The sequence below is a fragment of the Canis aureus genome, chromosome 12, assembly GCF_053574225.1.
Source record: "Canis aureus isolate CA01 chromosome 12, VMU_Caureus_v.1.0, whole genome shotgun sequence".
Taxonomy (NCBI): Eukaryota; Metazoa; Chordata; class Mammalia; order Carnivora; family Canidae; genus Canis; species Canis aureus.
In genome coordinates, this window is record NC_135622.1 from 56,855,032 (window position 1) to 56,875,749 (window position 20,718).

At 46.2% G+C, this 20,718-nt stretch overlaps 1 protein-coding gene across 7 annotated transcripts in view; it reads right to left on the reverse strand.

The window, feature by feature from the left end:
- Nucleotides 1–19,828, reverse strand: part of GREB1 (growth regulating estrogen receptor binding 1) — a 135,543-nt gene extending 115,715 nt beyond the window's left edge. For all 7 annotated transcript variants that reach the window (XR_013349755.1, XM_077844102.1, XM_077844099.1 and 4 more), the window contains exon 1: nucleotides 19,773–19,828. The gene's annotated coding sequence lies outside the window, so the exon portion shown is untranslated. The remainder of the gene's footprint in view (nucleotides 1–19,772) is intronic.
- Nucleotides 19,829–20,718: the final 890 nt, after the last annotated feature.

Here is a 20,718-nt window from a genome sequence, read left to right on the forward strand (position 1 = left end):
ATACAAGGGAAAAGGTACATATTAAACAACAGCCCCCTGACGCAATCAGTAAAATCCAAAAAGTAGGGAATTGCAAGAGACCAACCACCTGGTGTTCTCAAAAAATAATGGCAAGAAGGGGGAAAAAAAAAAAAGAAAGAAGTACTGCTATCTATCAAAAGACCCCTAAGAGGTTTATCAATAAAATGCAACATATGGACCTTGTTTGGATCCTGATCCCAACGAGCAAACCAACTGCAAAAACATATTAATGATACATAAGGGGAAACTGAATACTAACTGGAAAGTTTGGATTATGAGGAAGTTCTGTTAAGTTTTTATTTAGGTGTAATAGAGGCTTCTTTAAAAACAGAATCCTTTGGGACACCTGGGTGGCCCAGTGGTTGAGCATTTGGCTCAGGTCGTGATCCTGGGGTACTGGGATCAAGTCCCACACCAGGCTCCCTGCATGGAGCCTGCTTCTCCCTCTGCCTATGTCTCTGCCTCTCTGTGTGTCTCTCATGAATAAATGAATAAAATCTTTAATAAAAAAAGATTATAAAAAGAGAAAATGAAATCTTTCTAAATAAATAAAATAAAATAATCCAGCAGAGAAAAGAAAACTGTCTGTGGGGAGGTAGGATAGGTAAAACACAATCTCTACGTGTTGCTAATTTCTTAAGACGGGAAATGCATATCTTAGGGGCTCATTATAATCTTTCTTTTGTGCATATTTAAAATTTTCCACAATAAAAGACTGAAATAGGGGGAAGATTTGGCCCTGGAATTTTGGGACTTAGGGGGGGAAATGGTAATTTCTGGCCAATCAGTGCTAAGGGAAGAGCCTAGACTCACGTTTCAAGTGGTCTGTGCTCCAGAGGACACCTGAAAGGGTGCTCTGGGCAGGTGGTGGTAAGTGGGACTCTGCCCTAGCAATGGCTGGATATAATGTGGACCTAGAAAAAGCATCTTCAACACGGTTGAATCCAAATCTCTATGGTTTATATTGGCTTCAGAAGAATGTTTTGTTTTATTTTGTTTTGTTTTCTTTCCTTCTAAATATAGGTTTAGACTACACTGTCCTGGAAAATGACTGTACGTTCCTGGAAGGATTATGTGTGTTCTTGTTCGGATGGCTACCCACATAAAAGTAGGAGTGGAAAAAAAAAAAAAAGTAGGAGTGGAGATCCAGAGATGTCAGGAAAGATGGGAAACCAACCTTCCCCAGATTACGTGAAGGACAGCGGGGAGGCCACACTCGGAAGGCCCGTTCTGCTGAAGAGTCTGTAGGGTGCAGCTATTTGCTGGAAAATGAACTCTGGGAAATATTTCAGTGTCATACTCCTAAGTCCCAGACGCATGGGGTGGGGACAGTTGGCCATAGGGCAAGGCCAACCCTGGTTATAAGGACTAATGATTTTTTTTTTCTTGAAAGAATTAGAAATTCTAACAGCTAAGGATCTCTGGAGAAAGAAGATCTAGGGATGGAAAATGGACAAGGAGAACAGCCTGGCACATGGGATCGGGGCCACGGTGGAGATAGGCCTGGAGAAGCGGCTTGTATTCTCTCTCTCAAAGATGAAATCAGACCTCTACCACCAAGGTGAACTAGAAGCTGTCTAGGAGCCCCTGAAAACAGCCATATCTACTATGTGGTTTTGCGCTTTCCAGGCTATAATTCCCTTCCAGGATCATTTCTTCAATACGTTACTGTAAAGCAACACAACCCAGGTTTAGATGACTTAAAGGGAAAAATTAGGGAAAGACCAGAATCCTCACTTGGAATAATTCAGGAAAGCACAAAACAGCCTTTTTCTCACCCACTTCAAGTCCAGCAAGGTGACAGCAGCAACAGTTCACAAATTCTGTGGGATTGGGACCCCAGCCTACAGCAGGGGCAGAAAGACAAGCCTGGTGTGGCCACCAGACCCGCAAAGGGGAGGAGGACTCAGAGAAGCAGGAGGCTGTGCCTGTCCGGGTGGGAGCTCCATGCCAGGGGACTTCTGGATCAGTAATAATCATGCCCATTTCCCAGAACAGCAAGTTCTGGACAAGTTCTTTGAAAGAGAAACAAAATAAAAAGTAAAACAATACATGCCCACTTTTATTGTTTCTTGATATCAAATATAATGCACCTGATCTGTGGCTAGACCTGAGTAGCCAGTCCCTGCAGAGCCACTTTTGTTGCTATTAGGATTCTCATTATTTTGTCATTGCTAGTACTATAGACCCATCGTGAGGAAATGTCAAAGCTTGTCTTATTACCTGCTCAGCATATTTAATCCACAGGAAACACATAAGGTGACACACATGCTTTGTATTTAAGAGGTCAGCTACTGTGAGCAAATCTCTGATCCTGAAAGTTCTGGAAACCACAGAGTTATAAGCCAGCACATTCGGCTGCAGAGTGTCTGGAGTATCAGGGATGATTCCATGCCTATGGGATGGCTGAAGAGGCAGGGACCCTGGGTTCAAATCTGCCACATACACTCTGTACTCCCAAGCCAGTTAGTTATGTAACCTCCCCAGGCCTTTTTTTTTTTTTTTTCTGAAGTCCTATTGTTGAGTCTTTTGCTAGAAGTAGGAGGAACCAAAAGAAAGTGCTCAGCAGTATGTCTGGCACCCACCAAGAACCAAATGCCCAGAGGCTGGCAGGGGTGCAGCAGTGGCTGCACGGGGCTGGTCTCATCCTTGTTCAACCTGCACTATCTCAACTTGCTCATCTGAGCCCCAACAACTGCCCTGAGGTGACACCTTCACAATCACCGAGTCTAGCCACCTCATTTGGATGGAAAAAAAAAAAATGAGACCTCAGAGGACTCCATCATTATTCACACTATAAAGCTCAACTGGAGATAACTCAGTTAATATGCAATTTTAGAAAAAAAATTTTTTTGATGCCCAAATCTGTGCTCGTACAGCTCTTTCCATTCCAGAGGGAACGTCCTTCACTCTGCACAGGTCCTAATTCTACACCCCTTTAAAGTGTTAACTGAGATGACCTTCCTCCATGAAGTTCTCCATGATGTTTCCAGTCAAAAGGGCTCCTTCGCACTCCTGCACTTCCATAATACCTTTACAGGACTTCTACCAACCAAACTGCAACCCCAGACCTTATTCTTTTTTTCCTCCCCGGCATATCTCCCAACACTGAAGCACAACAAACTTTTGATAAATGAAAGACGGAGAGTGGCGGACCATATCTCCTTTGGAGAACACCACCCCCAATTCCTAACCACCTGCAAAGTCATCTGGTCTTGAGAAAATAATAAATACACCAGCTAGACCCCTAAAGTTCTCCATTTGTCACGGTGGGTTTCCCATCATCCAATTAACAAAACACCACTGATCAGGGGATGGTGAGCAGAAAGGACTGCCAAGGAGATCAATCATGAGAAGAGAAGCTTTGATTCATGGGTTTGAGGGGCTCCCTTTCCTGGCCTTAGCCTAGGCCACCTGCACAGGCCCAATGCCCTAAGAAAGCTTCTATGCACAGTGTGGCCATTTCCCCCTCTGCTCTGCTTGGCTGTGTATTAACTTCCTGCTTCTGTGTGCCCCACACCCCCTTGCCAAGCCACGCTTCTCAACAATGGGAAGTCCCACCGTCTACACTCAGGCAACACGGGGAGAGGAATGCACTAGGTGATGCATTGTGGCGGGAAACACTACTGCTAGGACATAGAGAATGGTATTGCTCAATGGGACTCCAATCTCCTAGTCTAGTCTCATCCTTCATCTTCCAGGTGATGAAATTCCCACCCAAAGAAACCCAGAAGTTGGTAACTGAATCCCACCTAACCCCAGATTCCCACCCGTGCCAAGCTAAAGAATCACATATGTCAGAAAATCCAAAACACACACATTCATGCTCCATTTTCAGAAAATATTCTTACATGCATATGATATACATCGCACATGTTCATATCGACAAGGGAAATTTCCTATTTACTTTTAAATGCACCATAGTCAACCCAGGCTCGTGGAGACAGCAGGGCTGTCATGTGTGAGCACAGGCGCCTCTCCTACTTGACCTTTTCAGGATTAAATGAATTTAATCTATCAAGTGACCCCAAAGGTGAGGACACAGGCATACATCTTCTAATTATGCACCCACTTGACAGTCTTGAGAAGACATGCATTCCCAAAGATCAAGCCCCTGTAACTCATCTGGGAGCAGGATTCAGGACCTGAGTGATGTGCCTCTGCTCATGGAAGGGAATCCTAATCCACCCTTGCTCAGTTACTGCACAGATGTTCCTGCCCGCCCACGTCCCCTAAACCCCATCCCACACACAACAGGAGGAGGGAAGAGGGGAGGAAAAAGTCGCTCTCTCTTGTTGATGGAGAGTTGGAAAGTCTGAGTTTAGGGGGGACCTGGGTGGCTCAGTGGGTTAAGCTTCCAACTCTTTGTTTCAGCTCTGGTCAGGATCTCAGGGTGGTGGGATCAAGCCCCATGTGAGGCTCCATGCTCAGCAGGGAGTCTGCTTGAAGGATTCTCTCTCCTCCTGCCCCTCCCCCTGCTCGTGCTTGCACTCTCACTTGCACACACACTCTCTTTCTCTCTCTCTCAAATAAATAAGATCTTTTAAAAAGAGAGAGAGAAAGTAAGTCTGAATTTAGTTTCAGCATCAATGTCCGACCCTCTGATTTGGTTCCTTGACTCATCAAAGAAGCTGGAGTCAAGAGCCCTTGAGCTCAGGAAAGCAAATGGTAGAAGCAGCCATTGGCATCTCTCCAGATGTGTATGTAACCTATCAGGTGCCTGCCAGGTACTCTGGAGCACAAGTGTGCAGAGTTGGGGAGTGCACAGCAGACCCTTCCTTCCCGGCCCTCGAGGACGCAGGGCTTGCCTATGTCAGTGTTTCCCCCAAGAAACTTTGCCCCAGTCCTGTAGTGTGAACAGTAAGCTTCAAACAGAGGAGAGAGAAGAGATCAGAGAACACCTGCAAACACAGGGAAGGTTTCTTAGCCGACTAGGACTCGGCCAGCCTTTCAAACAGGGAGCGTGTGGATAAGCAAGAGAAGGAAGGTCACCCCATTGAAGGTCCTTGATGCCTCAAATTCTTGCAGTCCTATGAGTCTGGCATGAGAGGAAAGGCACAAAGGAAATAGCAGTCATGGCTATGGCCAGAGAAACCTCAGAATCCAAGTGGCTAAATCTCGACTGGAAGGACCCAGGAAGGCCACCTGCCAGCCAGCTTCGAAAAGCAGAGGCTGGGCCCGCCAACCCCTTCAGCTCCATCTGCCTGGTAATTCTAAGGCCTGTAAAGGGAGCTATACAGAGAGCATTCGGTTTTCAGAGGCAGCTTGGGAAGGCCACCAGGTTGGGGGAGGCCACTAATCTGACCACTGCACCCCACTCCCACCCCACCCTCTGAAGCCCCCACAGCAGCTTCCCACTGCTTTGAAAGTCTCTCCTCTTTAACAAACCCTGAAGAGTCTGCCTGGGCAGGCCCCCACCTGGCCACACACCTCCGCCTTCCTGGCATCTGCCCTCCTGCAGACACGTGCCACACAGGCTATGCCTTCAGATGCTCACAGTTTCCTGGGTCAGGACAAACTGCCCTCCCCCACTGCCTCACAGTTACTGCCAACTATCTTCAAATCCCATCTCAGTCTCCATCGGGTTTTTTGTTTTCTGGAACTTTATTCCCATCCGAGTACATTCCTCCTTGTCCATTCGGGGGCTGTTTGATGAAGTCTGTCCCCAACTCAACTGAACTCCCATGTGCATGGGAGACCATGTGTATTTGGCTCACCAGTCCGGCCCTGGTGGCTGACCCACTACAGGTGCTAAACAAATACTGGTTGCAGCAATAAGCAAACACGACAGCTTTGCTGAAAAACGGATGAGATCTTGCCATTTGCAACAACATGGATGGACCTCAAAGTTAGTATGCTAAGTAAAAATAAGTCAGATAAGTCAGACAAATACCATATGATTTCACTTCTATATGGAATCTAAAAACCAGAACAAATGAATGCATAAATGAACAAACAAGAAGCAGAATCAGACTTTTAAATACTGAGAACCAACTGACAAAGTTGCTGGGAGGCCGAGGGAGCAAAATGAGGGAAGGGAAGCAGGAGACACAGGCTTCTAGCTGTGGAATGCACAAGTCATGGGGAGGAAAGGTCCAGGGTAGGGAACAGAGTCAACGGTATGTCATAACACTGCCTGGTGACACGTGGTAGCCACGCTTGTGGCGAGCACAGCATTAGGTAGAGATGCTGAATCGCTACGTTGTACAACCTGAAGCTAATGTACACTGTGTGTCACTTATACTCCAATAAAAAGTAAAAATAAATAAAAATAAAAAGCAACACCTTTCATGCCAGCCTGTCACTTTTTCACTGTAGAACTATAAGTAAATTTCCCTGTCCCCCTGCACCCCTATACCACCCCTGCAGGTTTGCCAATCACACATAACCATTTTCCCTAATTAAGTATTTATTACAGCACACCTTACTATTGCTGTTCTTCCAATATCTGTTTAGGAGTAAGTGCAAATACTTTTGTCATTTGTTATAATCTACCGATCTGTTATTATCAGATTTCCTCAAGGACAAAGTCAATATTCTGGTGCTTTGTCTATTATTGATCATGATCTTGATGTATGCGTACCTTTCCCTAAATATGATAGAGACTTGGAATTGCTTTTGATTAATTATCGCAAAAATAATATTGCGTCAAAATTACAAGTTGGAAAGGAAATATCATTCCATTAAAATATACCAAGATTTTTTGAAGATTTTATTTATCTATTTGAAAGAGAAAAAGAGAGAGAGAGAGAGCACAAGTGGGGTGAGGGGCAGAGGGAGAAGCAGGCTCCCCGCTGAGCTGGGAGCCCAACACTGGGGCTCCATCCCAAGACCCCGGGACATGGACCTGAGCTGAAGGAAGATGCTTAATCGACTGAGCCACCCAGGTGTCCCAAAAGACATCCAGATTTGAAGAGAATTTTAAGATAATAAGTAGTAGCGGCTGCTAAACTGACTAATATTTTCTGGTTTGCTGATGACTCTCTGATTGTTTCTGCCACATGAGGAATTACTGGGGATAAGCTACCAGTGGTTTTCAGCTCTTTCTCCCAAAGTCCCCTCAAACACCACTATGCCTTTTTTAAATTGTTTACACACACACACACACACACACACACACAATTGGCCACCAGAATTTCTGAGGAAACCAGAGAACAAGTAAATGACACCTTCCAGAAACCTTAAAACCATTGTGGTATCTGGGCCGGGGAGGCCATCTCTGACCCCTATGCATGGACTGAGGCAGGCAGGATAGCATCTCTGAGCTCACACAACTCCCCCTCTAAAAAGCTTTTCTTTTCACCAGTCGACACTGCTGCAGCTCCTCCGTCTTGTCCAGCACTGGCAATGAACCTTGCCCCCCACTGGAAGTGGGACAGCCCCGAGGCACCCACACAGGCATGACACCAGACAGGCTTTGCTCCAAACACTGACCACGCGACCTCCCCAAAGCTTGGTCTTGTCCATGAGGCTTTCTCAGCCTCTGTTCCTCAACTACTGAAATGAAGACCATAAAACTGACCTCATGGGCTTGTTATAATAATTATGCTCTCATTCAACCTCCCACGTGCTTCACTATGTGAAGTTCTATGGATAAGATAATAATGTAGGTGGAGATACAGATGAAATGCCTGGTGCAAGGTTTGTGGTCAGTAACCATCTTCATATTTGCAATGATTGCCTTTATTCAGGCAACCAATTAAAGGAGCACATAAGTGAACGGAGGGAAGCTCCACATCATCCTGGTTCCATTAACTTAAAAGGAAATCCAAACTCTACAAACTTAAAATCAGTTCAGCCCAAACAGAAATAAAAAGAGAGTATGAGAGTATGATTCCTGAGAATAAAATGTACTGAGGACCTGGCAGGAAGTAGGCACTTCACATGTGTTTATGGTTGGACACATCTCAAAATTATCTAATAAGACAAAAGAGAATCTAAAAACACCTTCCCTCTGTAATGAAGCAGATCACAGTAACATAGGGATAAACATGATAAACACGAAAGGTCTAAAATCCTTCACATCCCATCATGGGAAGAATCTACCCACAGAAACAAGATGGCCCCCTCTCAGGCACATCCTTTTGCCCCTTGGCTGTCCCAGGCCTCTCCACCACTGCGGAGGCAATTTACTCAAAAGAGCCCAGGACATAAATGAATACATGCAAAGTCAACAGGGAACACCCCTGGATTAAAGAGTGCCCCTTCATGAAAGATTGAACAAGTTCACTGGCCTGTTCCAGGAGGCCACAGTACCCTGCAGGGGTCCAGTGGATGCCCAGAGGAGGGAGCCCTGGCTCCTGCCCCCCAGGAACTGGGGGCACAGGTAACATGGGACCATAACACTGTGTGGACGGCACAAAGGCAGAGTTTTTCACTGTGGATCTCAGACTCTGGGACCTCCACCCTGAGCCCCCCCACGACAGCCAAGTCCCATCACGCTCAGCGGAGGGAATGAAATAGCATCTCACAACCTGTTTCATTTTCTCCCATCTCAGGCTGACACTGAAATCAACCAGTAGCTCGCCAGTACTCTCCCTACCTTCTCTCTTCTTTGTTTCTTAGCCACAAGGTGGCTTAAGAAAATGTGCCAGGGACCTATGTGACGTCCCAGGTACTCAGCCTTTCTCCCAGAAGGGTGCCCGGTGAGGGGCAGGGGTCCCACCAGTATCCATTCCCTGCCGTGAAGAGGTCAGGTATCAGGTACCCTTGGGCTGCTGGACAAAACTCAGTAAATCTCAGCAGTTCCCCTTTCCCAGCAGCCCAAACTGTTTTCACTGATAAAGTAACAATATGTTACTTGAATGATGCTTTTGAAATGTTCCTGTTAGAAAAGCAGATAATTTTAACCCATAATAAGAATTCATAAATAAATAAATAAATAAATAAATAGATAGATAGATAGATAGATAAATAAATAAATAAATAAATAAATAAATAAATAAATAAATAAAAATTAAAAAAGAATTCGTTACTAATCAGGGGTTCCTGGGTGGCTCAGTTGATTAGGCAGCTGCCTTGGGCTCAGGTCATGATCCCGGGATCCTGGGATCGAGCCCCACCTCGGATTCCTTGCTCAACAGGGAACGTGCTTCTCTCTCTCCTTCTGCTGCTCCCCCTGCTTGTGCTCTCTCTCTCAAATAAATCAATAAAATCTTAAAAAAAATTCTTTACTAATCAGAAAAGACAATCATACCATTTTAACTTTTTAAAGTAACAATTCTACAATGCAAAACAATTATGTAAAAAGGGATTATAACAGAACACAGATAATAAAATTCACATAGTAGCATATTTACAGTAATGATGTGCTTCAACTTTCCCAGCAACAGGAAAATCACATGTAGAGCATGACATCATTTTTTGATAAAAATGTCTATTATTCATGTACATTTAAAAAAACAAGAACTTATTTCTAGGTGGAGGAATTATAGTTTTTGCTTTGTATTTGTCGGTGTTTTGTAAGATTTCTGCAGTTAACACTTCTAACATTTGAAATGTGGAGAAAATGTTTTCTAGTCTTTTCATCAACAAAGTAAATAAATTTTCCTCAGGACAAAACAGAGAGACTGAGATAAACGGTGAATGCAAATATTATTGATCAGTCCTTGTCTAGAATTAATAGCATGATGGAAGCTCTGCTCTCCAGGGTTCCCTGTGGGGAGACCCCTTACACACTCGGGGCAAAGGACAGAGCCTGATAACAGTGTTTAGACATGTCTTTGATGTCCTCGGCCATCATCCCAGACAGCCGAACAGTGGAAACAAAAGATCATTCTCACAGTCCTGGCTGCAGCGGACCACCTGCTCCCCCCTTCTGGTACGTGTCCCCAGGCCGGCCACTGTACCATGCACAGGCCTCATGGGCGATGTGGTCGGCAATGTCAAAACTCTCCACAACCAGCTACTGGGAAAACAATTTCTTTTTTTTTTTTTTTCCAAATCAGTTTTGTGTCTTCACGGCCCAGCTGGAGAATGGAGTTTTTGAAAAAAAAAAAAAAAAAAGAGCAACAATAATCCTCCTTCCAAAATTAATAATTTTGCATTTACGAGGATTATCCTAGGGGATGGGGATTACAAATAAACTCTACTGAACCGTGCTACCGACCTTTTTTCCAATGAATGCATTTGTGTAACAGAAAACATTTTATTTTTTTAAAGATTTGTTTATCTATTTTAGGGTGAGAAAGAGTGTGCACAAGCAGGAAGGGCAAAGGGAGAGAATCTCAAGCAGACTCCTTGCTGAGCACAGAGCCCAACGTGGGGCCGATCCGACAACCCATGAGATCACAACCTGAGCCAAAACCAAGAGTCAGACGCTCAATCAACTGAGCCACCCAGGTGCCCTGTTGTTGTTGTTGCTGTTTTAATTTATTTATCTATTTCAGATTGAGCAAGAGAGAGTAACAGAACACATCCTAAAATAATAACAATAATTTTTAAAATGTAAACTCACACTTCCAAAACTGCACTTGAGTTCTGCGTGTTCTATACACTGATTTTTAAACAGCCAGCTGTTGGAAGCCATTAGAAGAGGTGAGGGTGGGGGAAGGAGAGACCTCACAGGAGCTGACAGCTGAAATCAGCAATCAGGCAGGCTGCAGCTGACAGAGGAGACAAAGTGGGAGCCTAACCCGGTCATGCCCATGCCTACCACAAGGTCAACTCCACCCTGAAGGTCACCGTGCCCCAGATTGACCCAGGACACCCAGTGTCGTCACCCCTCCCTGGAGAGGAAGGCTGCCCAGCTGCACAGCAGCAGCAAAATTCCCCAGGACATCAGCCTCCCAACCGCCCACCCAGATTCCTTGTGCCATGACTCACATTCCCACCTAACTGCCAGCAGGTCCTGACCTACAGTGTTCCTGAGCTGAACTATCCTTATGAAGCTCTTAAAGCCTGAAATTATCTATATGAGCATCCCAAATTTATTGTGCAAACTCTATGGCCCAATATATTTGACTTGGTAATAAAAAGAACCAATTCTTAAAACCTTAAAAGAAATCAATGCAAAAGCAATTCAATGAAGGACAGAGAGCCTTTTCAACAAACGGTGCTGGAACAATTAGATATCTACTGGCAAAGAAATGAACTTTGACCTAAACCTTTACACCTTATACAAGTCAAAATGAATCACAGACTTATATGTAAAACATAAAATATAAAACTTTAAGAAAAAAAAAAAACAGAATTGAACATCTTCATGACCTAGGGCAAGACAAAGAGTGTTTAGATTTGACACCAGAAGTATGATCCTTAAAATGATATATTGATACACTGGACTTCATCGAAATGTAAAAGTTTTGCTCTGCAAAAGACTCCATTAAGAAGATGAAAAGACAAACTACAGAATGGAAGAAAATATTTTCAAACCACATAGCCAACATAGTACTAATACCTGGGATTATTTTTTTAAACTCTCAAAACTCAACAGTTAAAATACAAAGACACATTTTACCACAGAAGAAAGACACATGGCGAATATGCCATGAAAAGATCTTCAGCATCACTGGCCAACAGGAAAAATCCAAATTAAAATAAAGTGTCACTATACACCCGACAGAATGGCAAAAATACAAAATGGTGATAACACCCAATGTTGACTATGCCGAGAAACTGGATCTTCATACATTAGTGGTGGGAATATAAAGTGGTACAGCCACTCTGAAGCAGCGTTTTATAGTTTTTTGCTAAGTTCAACTACCCTAAGATCCAGCAATTACACTCTTGGATGTTTATCCCACAGAGATTAAAATTTATGTTTACACAAAAACCTATGTACAAATGTTCATACTAGCTTTGTTCATGACAGCTAAAAGCCGGAAACAATTCGGATATCTTTTAAGAGGTTAATAGTTAAACTACTGTACATCCATAGCTTGGAATGTAACTCAACAACTCAACAATAAAAAGGAGTGAACTCAAAACTGAAGTCAATCTCCAGGGAATTATACTAAGTGGGGATGGGGAGGGAGCCAATCTCAAGAGATCACATACTGTACAATCCCATTTATAAGACATTTGTGAATTGGCCAAATTATAGAAGTGGAGAACACATCTGAGATTGCCAGGACTCAGGGATGGGAGGACAGGAGTGAGAAAGAGGCAGCTGTGCCCCTGAAAGAGCCACATAAGGGCTCCTTGCAGAGAACAATCCCTATCTTGATCGTATCAGTGCTGTGAAACCATGTGTACCGTGGTTTTGCAAGATGTTACCATCGGGAGAAACCATGTGGAGGGTACATGGGAGCTCTGTGTCATCCCTGCGACTACATGGGAATCTATAATTATCTCAAAATAAAAATGTTAACTAAAAATAAACAATAACAATCAGCATTTTTTAAAAAATATTCTTTTTGCTAGAAACTTGCCATAGCACTCTGGCCACTGAGCAGCAGAGAGTGCTTTGTCCAGACTCCTGGCTTTGTGAATCAGATATTCAAGTGCAGACCCAGGGCCGGAGAAGATGCGGTGTTATTCCTTGCCTTTGTCTCCGCGTGCAAAGTCCCCCTGGGAATCTGCAAGCTTTACACAGTCTAAATGGGGATTGGAATGGAGCATCCAAGGGCCAAGTGTGAACCTGCTCCTTTTCACCCATGCCAATGACCTCAGATAAATATAAGCTGAGGGGGTTAAAATCCCAACAAGGCATTTTTGTTCCCTTCCATGGTGACCAAATCATTGAAAGGCGGCCCCACTGGCGACCCCAGCCCCAATCCGAGAGGCGTTTGCAGCGCTGTGAATGGAGAGCAGTGCACGGTGGCCGGTGCCTCGTGTCAACAGTGCGAGTGGGACGTGGAGAGTTTCTGGGAGGAAACCTTCTGAGATCAATCTCTGAGATCAATCTCTGCAGATCTCTTCTGAGATCAATCTCTCCCCAGACCCAGACCCAGACCCAGGGAGGCGTGAAATCTAGCTGCATCGCTTTCTGGCGCTATAATTTCCTAACCTCTCGGGAGTCTAGCTTGCCTCACTTGGAAAACAGGGCCAGTGTTGTGTACATCACAGGGCTGCTGAGACTGTACCAGCAAAAGGTGCAGAGCGACCCAGCACAGACCCACAGAGGTGCTGCAGATGCCCGTGTCCTTCCTGCCCGGTTCGCCCAAATGCCACTACAGCCCAGATCCCTGCTTACTGGAGGAAACATCCCTTCTGCTAACTGGGACTCGAGAGACTAATGAATATGAGCCTGAGAGCTCAGACTCGGGGCCCGGACTGCTCGTGTCCAAATTCTGTTTCTGCCACTTCCTGGGTATGTGGCCTCCAACAAGCTACTTAACTGCTCTGTGCCTCAGTCTCCCCCACTGTAAAAGGAGGATGATGGCATTGGCATCTACCTCGTCAGGCTGTTGTGAAATCTGAATGAACTGTATGGTGAAGTGCTCAGAAAAGTGCATGACCCCAATTTTTTTTTTTAGATTTTTATTTATTTATTCATGAGAGACACAAAGAGAGGCAGAGACACAGGCAGAGGGAGAAGCAGGCTCCCCACGGGGAGCCTGATGCAGGACTCGATCCTGGGACCCCAGGATCACGACCTGAGCCGAAGGCAGACACTCAACCACTGAGCCATCCAGGCGTCCCAGGACCCCAATTTTTTAAGTATCCTTTTGGGTAATATTTTTGTCAGAAGAAATACAAACATTTCCTTAGGACAATTTCTTTTAAATTCGTGAAAAATAATTACGTGGTACAATAAAAGTGCAGGTTAAACCATATGAAACTGCCAATACTCTATCATTTTGACCCACAAAAATGACAGTCCCACGTGGTCCTGCCTAGCAGGTAAATCTCTGGGCCTCAGTTTACCGATGTGTAAAATGTTTACTAGCCCTTAGCACTTAGACTAGTACTTGGCACATAGTACGTACGAATATGTGTATATTAGATAAATGATGGGATTTTGTTGCTCAAACATGTGTTAACTTTACAGACCATTGGGTCTACAGATTTTTAAATTTTGGAAACAACTTTCTAAGCCTGGTTTAAATTCTTACAGATGAAGATGTTACAGATTTAAACAGATATCTACCCAATTCGCATGTAATACTTTTACATGGTAGATGCCCAAGGAGTGGCGGTTATAATAATAATAATTAGTATTCGGCTAGCTTTAGTGTCTGAAAGCAGTGGAATGAAAAGTAGTTATGAATCAATGAAATGGTCTCATATGCATGAGCTCCTTGTTTCACTCTCTTGTATTGCCCTTTATACTTCTCCCCCAGAGACTAAGATAGAGCTAAGCAAGTGACAGATACTTTTATTCAACAAATATGAAACTAACTGACCTTTTGGCTCAAATTCTCCTACATTTGGAGTTGAGACCTCAGAATAGAACCGTTAATTGTTCCCTAATTATTTCTGTCGGTTTAGGCTTGGCTCTCTATCTAGAGTTCTGTAAGGTCCCTAATGAACAAAAACTCCTTCATTCATCAAATATGTACTGAGTACCCGCTACGGACCAGCCATTGTGCTGGGTGCTGGGGCACAACAGTGAGCAGAGGAGACTTGATCCTGCACAGCACTTACCAAGTACCACAGGGAGGTAGACCCTAAACAAATATTTGTGTAATTACAAGTGTGGTGAGTCACATTAAGTGGTTTTCAATTTTTTTTTTTTAATGTAGGCTCCCCATGCCCACCGTGGGGCTCGAACTCATGACCCTAAGATTAAGAGTCGAGTGCTCTACAGAATGAGCCAGCCAGGCACCCCTCAACTGTTTTTTTTTTAAATGAAAATTGCCTACATGTACCTTTGTTCAAAAACATTTTATCTAATAATTTCTCTCCCAAGCCTTTTTGAGTCAGAACATGTAACTGCCAATCAGATTTCCTGATCAACAAAAGATCCTGCAGTTATTCCAGTTAATGATGGTCTGCACAAAAGGAAGAAGTCTGACACTGGACTGACTTAACAGGGCCAGATGATAGGTAAAAGCACAATTTCCAGCAGGTTTCTGTTTCTGTCTTTTGAAAAGGGCTCACAGGCTCTCAGCTTACTTCATAGATTAGTGGTTCTCAAGCTTGGCTCTTCATCAAAATCACTCAGAGGGTTTATTTAAACCAAAGATTGCTGGCCTCCGCCCCCAGGATTTCTGAGTAGGTCTAGGTAGGGGCCTGCGAATCTGCATTTTGTGCAAGCTCCCTGGTGACACTGAAATAGCTGGTCCAGGGGCTACAATTTGAGAGCTACCACACTAGACTAAAAGGCAGACCTTAGCATGAACAGTTAAAGTTCAAAGGAAGCTTACAGATTACCTAGGTCAGGCTCCTCAGGTGACAGACTAGAACATGAACCCAGAGAGGAGAACCAACCCTCTCAAGGTCAAAGCCAAACAAGCCAGGCCATTTCCCTAACTGTCGGATCACTGGCCTTCCCATTACATAGACCCTTGGGAAATCTACTTCCTTCTGCTGAGCCCCTGAAGACATGACCTTCTCACTGGATAATGAGGTAAACACATAGTCAAAAACACAGGGGTATGGTAGGTACAATGTCTCAGACCTCAGAGAGATCCAGTAGGGCTGCCATGGTGATGGGGATGAGGGGAGAGAAAAGAATCAAAACTGACAAAATGCTGACAATTGTTGAAGCTGGATGATAATCACAAAAAAGTACTACTATCTTTCCACTTCTGTAGGTGTTCAAAGTTTTTCTTAATAAACTAGGTCACAGGAATCATTTGGATCAAGACTGGTCATTGCACATCTCTGAGAGGGCTTGGGGTTTTCACACAGTCCCTGAAATATACTCCCCTCCCTCCAAAATATTTTGAACATCCGTGACATGCCAAGCCTTGGCTGAGTACTAGAGGGATTGAGAAAAAATTAAGAGACACATTTCTGTCCTCAAGAAGCCCATAATTGGGACGCCTTGGTGGCTCAGTGGTTGGGTATCTGCCTTTAGCTCAGGGCGTGATCCCGAGGTCCTGGGATCAAGTCCCACATCAGGCTCCTCACAGGGAGCCTGCTTCTCCCTCTGCCTGTGTCTCTGCCTCTCCCTGTGTGTCTCTCATGAATAAATAAAAATCTTAAAAAAACAGTCTATAATTTGGTGGAGTAAATAAAATGCATATCATTGTGTTACAGAGAGTAATAAATGGCAGAGACAATTAAGGGTGAGCTAAGAAATTAAGCAGACCAAGGCAAGACTGCCTCCATTCTCACTTTATATCCCAGAAGTTACTTTTTTTACCTTTTTTTAAGAGCAGTCAAGTTTTAGAAATGTACGTTACGAACAATCGGTGATATTTTATCAAAATGAAAAGACATCAAAAAGTAGAAATAATAGGGACACCTGGGTGGCTCAGCGGTTGAATGTCTGCCTTTGGCTTAGGGCATGATCCTGGGATCGGGGATCAAGTCCCAAATCGGGCTCCTCGTACAGAACCTGCTTCTCTGTCTGCCTAGGTCTCCGCCTCTCTCTCTCTCTCTTTCTGTGTCTCTCATGAATAAATAAATAAATAAAATCTTAAAAAAAAAAGAAAAGAAAAGAAAAGAAAAATTCATCATTTAAAAAAAAAAGTAGAGGGCAGCTCTGGTGGCTCAGCGCTTTAGTGCCGCCTTCGGCCCAGGGTGTGATCCTGGAGACCCAGGATTGAGTCCCACATCAGGCTCCCTGCGTGGGGTCTGCTTCTCCCTCTGCCTGTGTCTCTGCCTCTGTGTGTGTGTGTGTGTGTGTGTGTGTGTGTGTGTGTCTCATGAATAAATAAATAATATCTTTTAAAAAAATTTTTAATTAAAAAAAATTTAAAAAGTAGAATAAGAAAAGGCCATGAATCTGCTAGAGAAATAGCAAAATTACTATTTTTTATACAACAAAACATAAAATTATTTAAGATAACAATATAAAAAGAAATGATAGGGGCAGCCGGGGTGGCTCAGCGGTTTAGTGCTGCCTTCAGCTCAGGGCGTGATCCTGGAGACCCGGGATCGAGTCCCACATCAGGCTCCTGGCATGGAGCCTGCTTCTCCCTCTGCCTGTGTCTCTGCCTCTCTCTCTCTCTGTGTGTCCCTCATGAATAAATAAATACAAATTTTAAAAAATAAAAAAAAGAAAAGAAATGATAGGTGATATTCACGACTTTTAAATGAAAAAAGACACAAAGTGACATAAATAATGTATATATGTATATATGTAATTTTGAGCAAGGTTTAGAACCACAGAAACTTTGGTTTTAATACCAAAAAATATATACCAAAGTATTAATAGCAATTGTATCTGGATCATAGATTTCTGGCATTTTTTAAGTCTTCTGTATGTTCTTAAATTATATGTCACAGATACACATTACTTCTATCACATATACATTACTTCTATCACAGCCTTCCCCCTCCTGCTTTAAGTCCAATTAGCTTTAAAGTACTACAATTTATCTGTATATCCAGAAACTAAACGAAAAAGCCAAGAGGGCCCATTAGGCATTGTATGAGCTACGAATATTAACTGTTTGGAATCTTTTTGAAGATATTAGAGGTCCATGGGCCCTCCGGAATGACCAGGCCAGGCTGCCCTCAGCCAGCTCTCATGGTCAGTTGCCCACACGAAAGCATGAGAGGCTTCCTTTCCCAGTCTAGACCAGACCCCTGAAGCATGGGGTGACACGGAAAGGTGCAATTATTAAAAGCTGGCTCCCTTTACCCTTTTGGGTCATGAAGGGTCCTATATTACATCCTTAGTTTTCATACCCTAGTCCCTTTCAGTTCTGATGACTGCCTGGGCATGGGGCAGGAGCACAGGGCACCTGCCCTCTCTCCTTAAGCTAAGGTCTGTCTTCTTCTCTTTCCAATTTTTCAAACTTCGACTAGCTCTACTTTGAGACTGCCTGTGAACACTCTAGAATTGCTAAACAATTCAAATGTTGAATCCACAAAATGGACACCATTTTCTCCAAAAGGGGATTTCTAATGTCAAGCATGATGGTCCTATCAGAATGAACACCTACCATACCACGGGAGGTCAGGACGTTGCTTACTAAATGAATGAAAGAACAGTCACTTTTGTATTACCCACAGAAACCTTTAGACAGGCTCCAGGAGATTACAAAGTTTCCTGTTAAAAACTCTAAGACAAAAATACACATATTTAAAGTGTAGCATCAAAGTACCCACCAAGTGAGATCACAGGTATTGGTCCAACTGGCTATTTTTCACTAATTAAAAACATTGAAACCACAAACAAACCGTTTAAACCATCTGCAATAACAAGTAAGGTCAGGATGGAATTTCAGCTTCAACCAAAGCTAACTTTTTACTCCATAAAGAAAACGTTCTAGGGATCCCTGGGTGGCGCAGCGGTTTGGCGCCTGCCTTTGGCCGGGGGCACGATCCTGGACATCCGGGATCGAACCCCACGTCGGGCTCCCTGCATGGAGCCTGCTTCTCCCTCTGCCTGTGTCTCTGCCTCTGTCTCTCTCTCTCTGTGTGACTATCATGAATAAATAAATAAAATCTTTAAAAAAAAAAAGAAAAAGAAAAAAGAAAACGTTCTAGAATGAACAGCAGCGCCCTTCGACCGCGGCTCAGGGAATGGAAACTGTCACAGATCCCACTGCATTTTTTTTTCCCACTGCAAATTTTAAATGAACCAGATTCCAGCATGAAAAGACTTGCAGAGACATCTCCTCACCTGTGTTTCATGTCATTGTTTCACATTTTAAATTGTGTTTTTTTTTTTTCCCCAGAAACAAACTTTGCTAAGTACCTCCAAAAACTATGCTCTGGAAGCAATGGATCGATTCCAAGGGATTCCTCAAATCTGCCCAGAGATTTAAGTCATTCCAAACGAATAGTGAGAGGTGGGGTTCAAATGTCTTTAAACTAAGGGCCTTTAAAACTCCCAGTAACATTTCCCTACTAAGTGTCTGCAAACTAGGTGACATTAGCACAACATTTATGTTTAAGACAAAGCTCAGGACCTCCCCAGACATCCACCTCTCCCCAGGTCTACCCCCGCGTGTTAAACACAAAAATTAAAATGCTCTCATCGGAAATAAAAGTTTCTGTTGAAGTGAAATTCACACATTGTTTTAAAGACCTACTAAAAACCCCCTTCAAGCCCGGAAGCGATACTCGTTGCTAGAAGCGTTCGGTGAAGAGAAGCTTCGGGACACAACTTGGAGTCCCTCTTTCTGCCGGTCCCAGGGCCAGGGATCAAAGGAGAGTTGACAGCAAAATGGCCCAGCATCCTGCCCTGGCCTCCACCCCGGCCCGGCGCCCCGGCGGCCACACACACACACACACACACACACACACACACACTTTCTTGGACTTCAGGAAACCAGCCTTTGTTCCCCAGACGCAGAACTGGGCTCCAGTTACCGAGCCCCCACCTCCCTCAGAGCCGGTCCCAGGGCGCTTCTGGGAAAAAGCCGCATTTCTCCCGCGTCCCCAGTGCTGGGACCTGCGGCTGCCACCCCGCCCCGAGCTCCCGGGACACACGCGCGCGCACCCGCACCCGCACACCGACCACCGCGCGCACCGCCGTTTGCAGCCGCTCTCGCCTGCGGAGCTCGCCGCGCGCCCCCGCGGCACCAGCACCCACGCCCCACGTGCCCTCGAGGCCGGACCCGGACCCTAGGGCGCCTGGGCTGCGGGCACCGACCGGGGAGCGCCCGCGCCCACCCGCGCCCGGGACCCCGCGCCCCGGACCCCGCGCCCCGGACCCCGCGCCCCGGACCCCGGACCCTGCACCCGGGACCCCGCGCGCCGGACCCCGCAGCCCCGCAGCCCCCTGGCGGAGCCGCTCTCACCCCGGCCTTTGTCCTCCCGCCGCCGCGGCCCGGCTCCCGAGCGCCCGCCGCCGCCGCCGCCGTCGGAGCGCCAGCCCAGCCCAGCCCAGCCCAGCCCAGCCTCGCGGCCGCCGTCCCACCCACAGCTCCGGCTCGGCTCGGCTCGGCCCGGGCGGGGGGCGCGCGGCAAAGCCCGGATCGGCGGAGCGCGGCCCGCGCCCGGCACGCGACCCCTGACCCCGCCGCCCCCGCCCCCGCCCCCTGCAGTCCGCTTCTCCGGGTCTTCGGGCCGACCGCGCGGTGGGCCCCGCCGCCCCGGGGACCCGGCTGGGGAAGGGTCGCGCCGGGGGCCGCGGCGGGCGGGGGGAGCCCCGCGCGCTCCCAGCGGGGTTCGCGCCCCGCCCCCCCCGGCCCCCTCGTCTCCCCGCGCCCACCTCGAGGGCCTTCCCAGCTCCCACCCGGAGCTCCGGGCACCGGCCTGGGGGCGCCCCCTGCGCCCGGGAAATGCTTTCTCCTCGGTTCTCCCCGAAGGCTCCCCCCGCCCCAGCCCTGCACGCCCGCGGGACCGAGATCTGGAGCCGCTCCAACCGCCGCGGACCGCGCGGGCCAGGGCATCCGGGCAGAAGTGGGGAGAGCACCTTGCCGCTGGGGGCCAGGCAGGACTGAGGCCGGAGCCCAGGTGTCCCAGTGACCCCGCCCCCCCACCCCGCGTCCGTCCCCCGCAGCGCAGCCGACCTGCTCCAATGGACCCCTGGGCCCCGCGGCCCGAGTCCCCAAGTCTGCGAGCGGCCCACGAGGGGGCCTGCCTGGGGCCGGCAGAGGAAGAGGAAGATTCTGGATCTCCAGGCTCCTGCGGGTGGAACCCGGCCAACCTTGCCCTGCACCCCCCCCCCCGCCCCCCCAAGTCTGGTCAGAAAAATGAGCGAATGAAGGAAGGACTAAAAGCACCACCTCAAATGAGAATTTG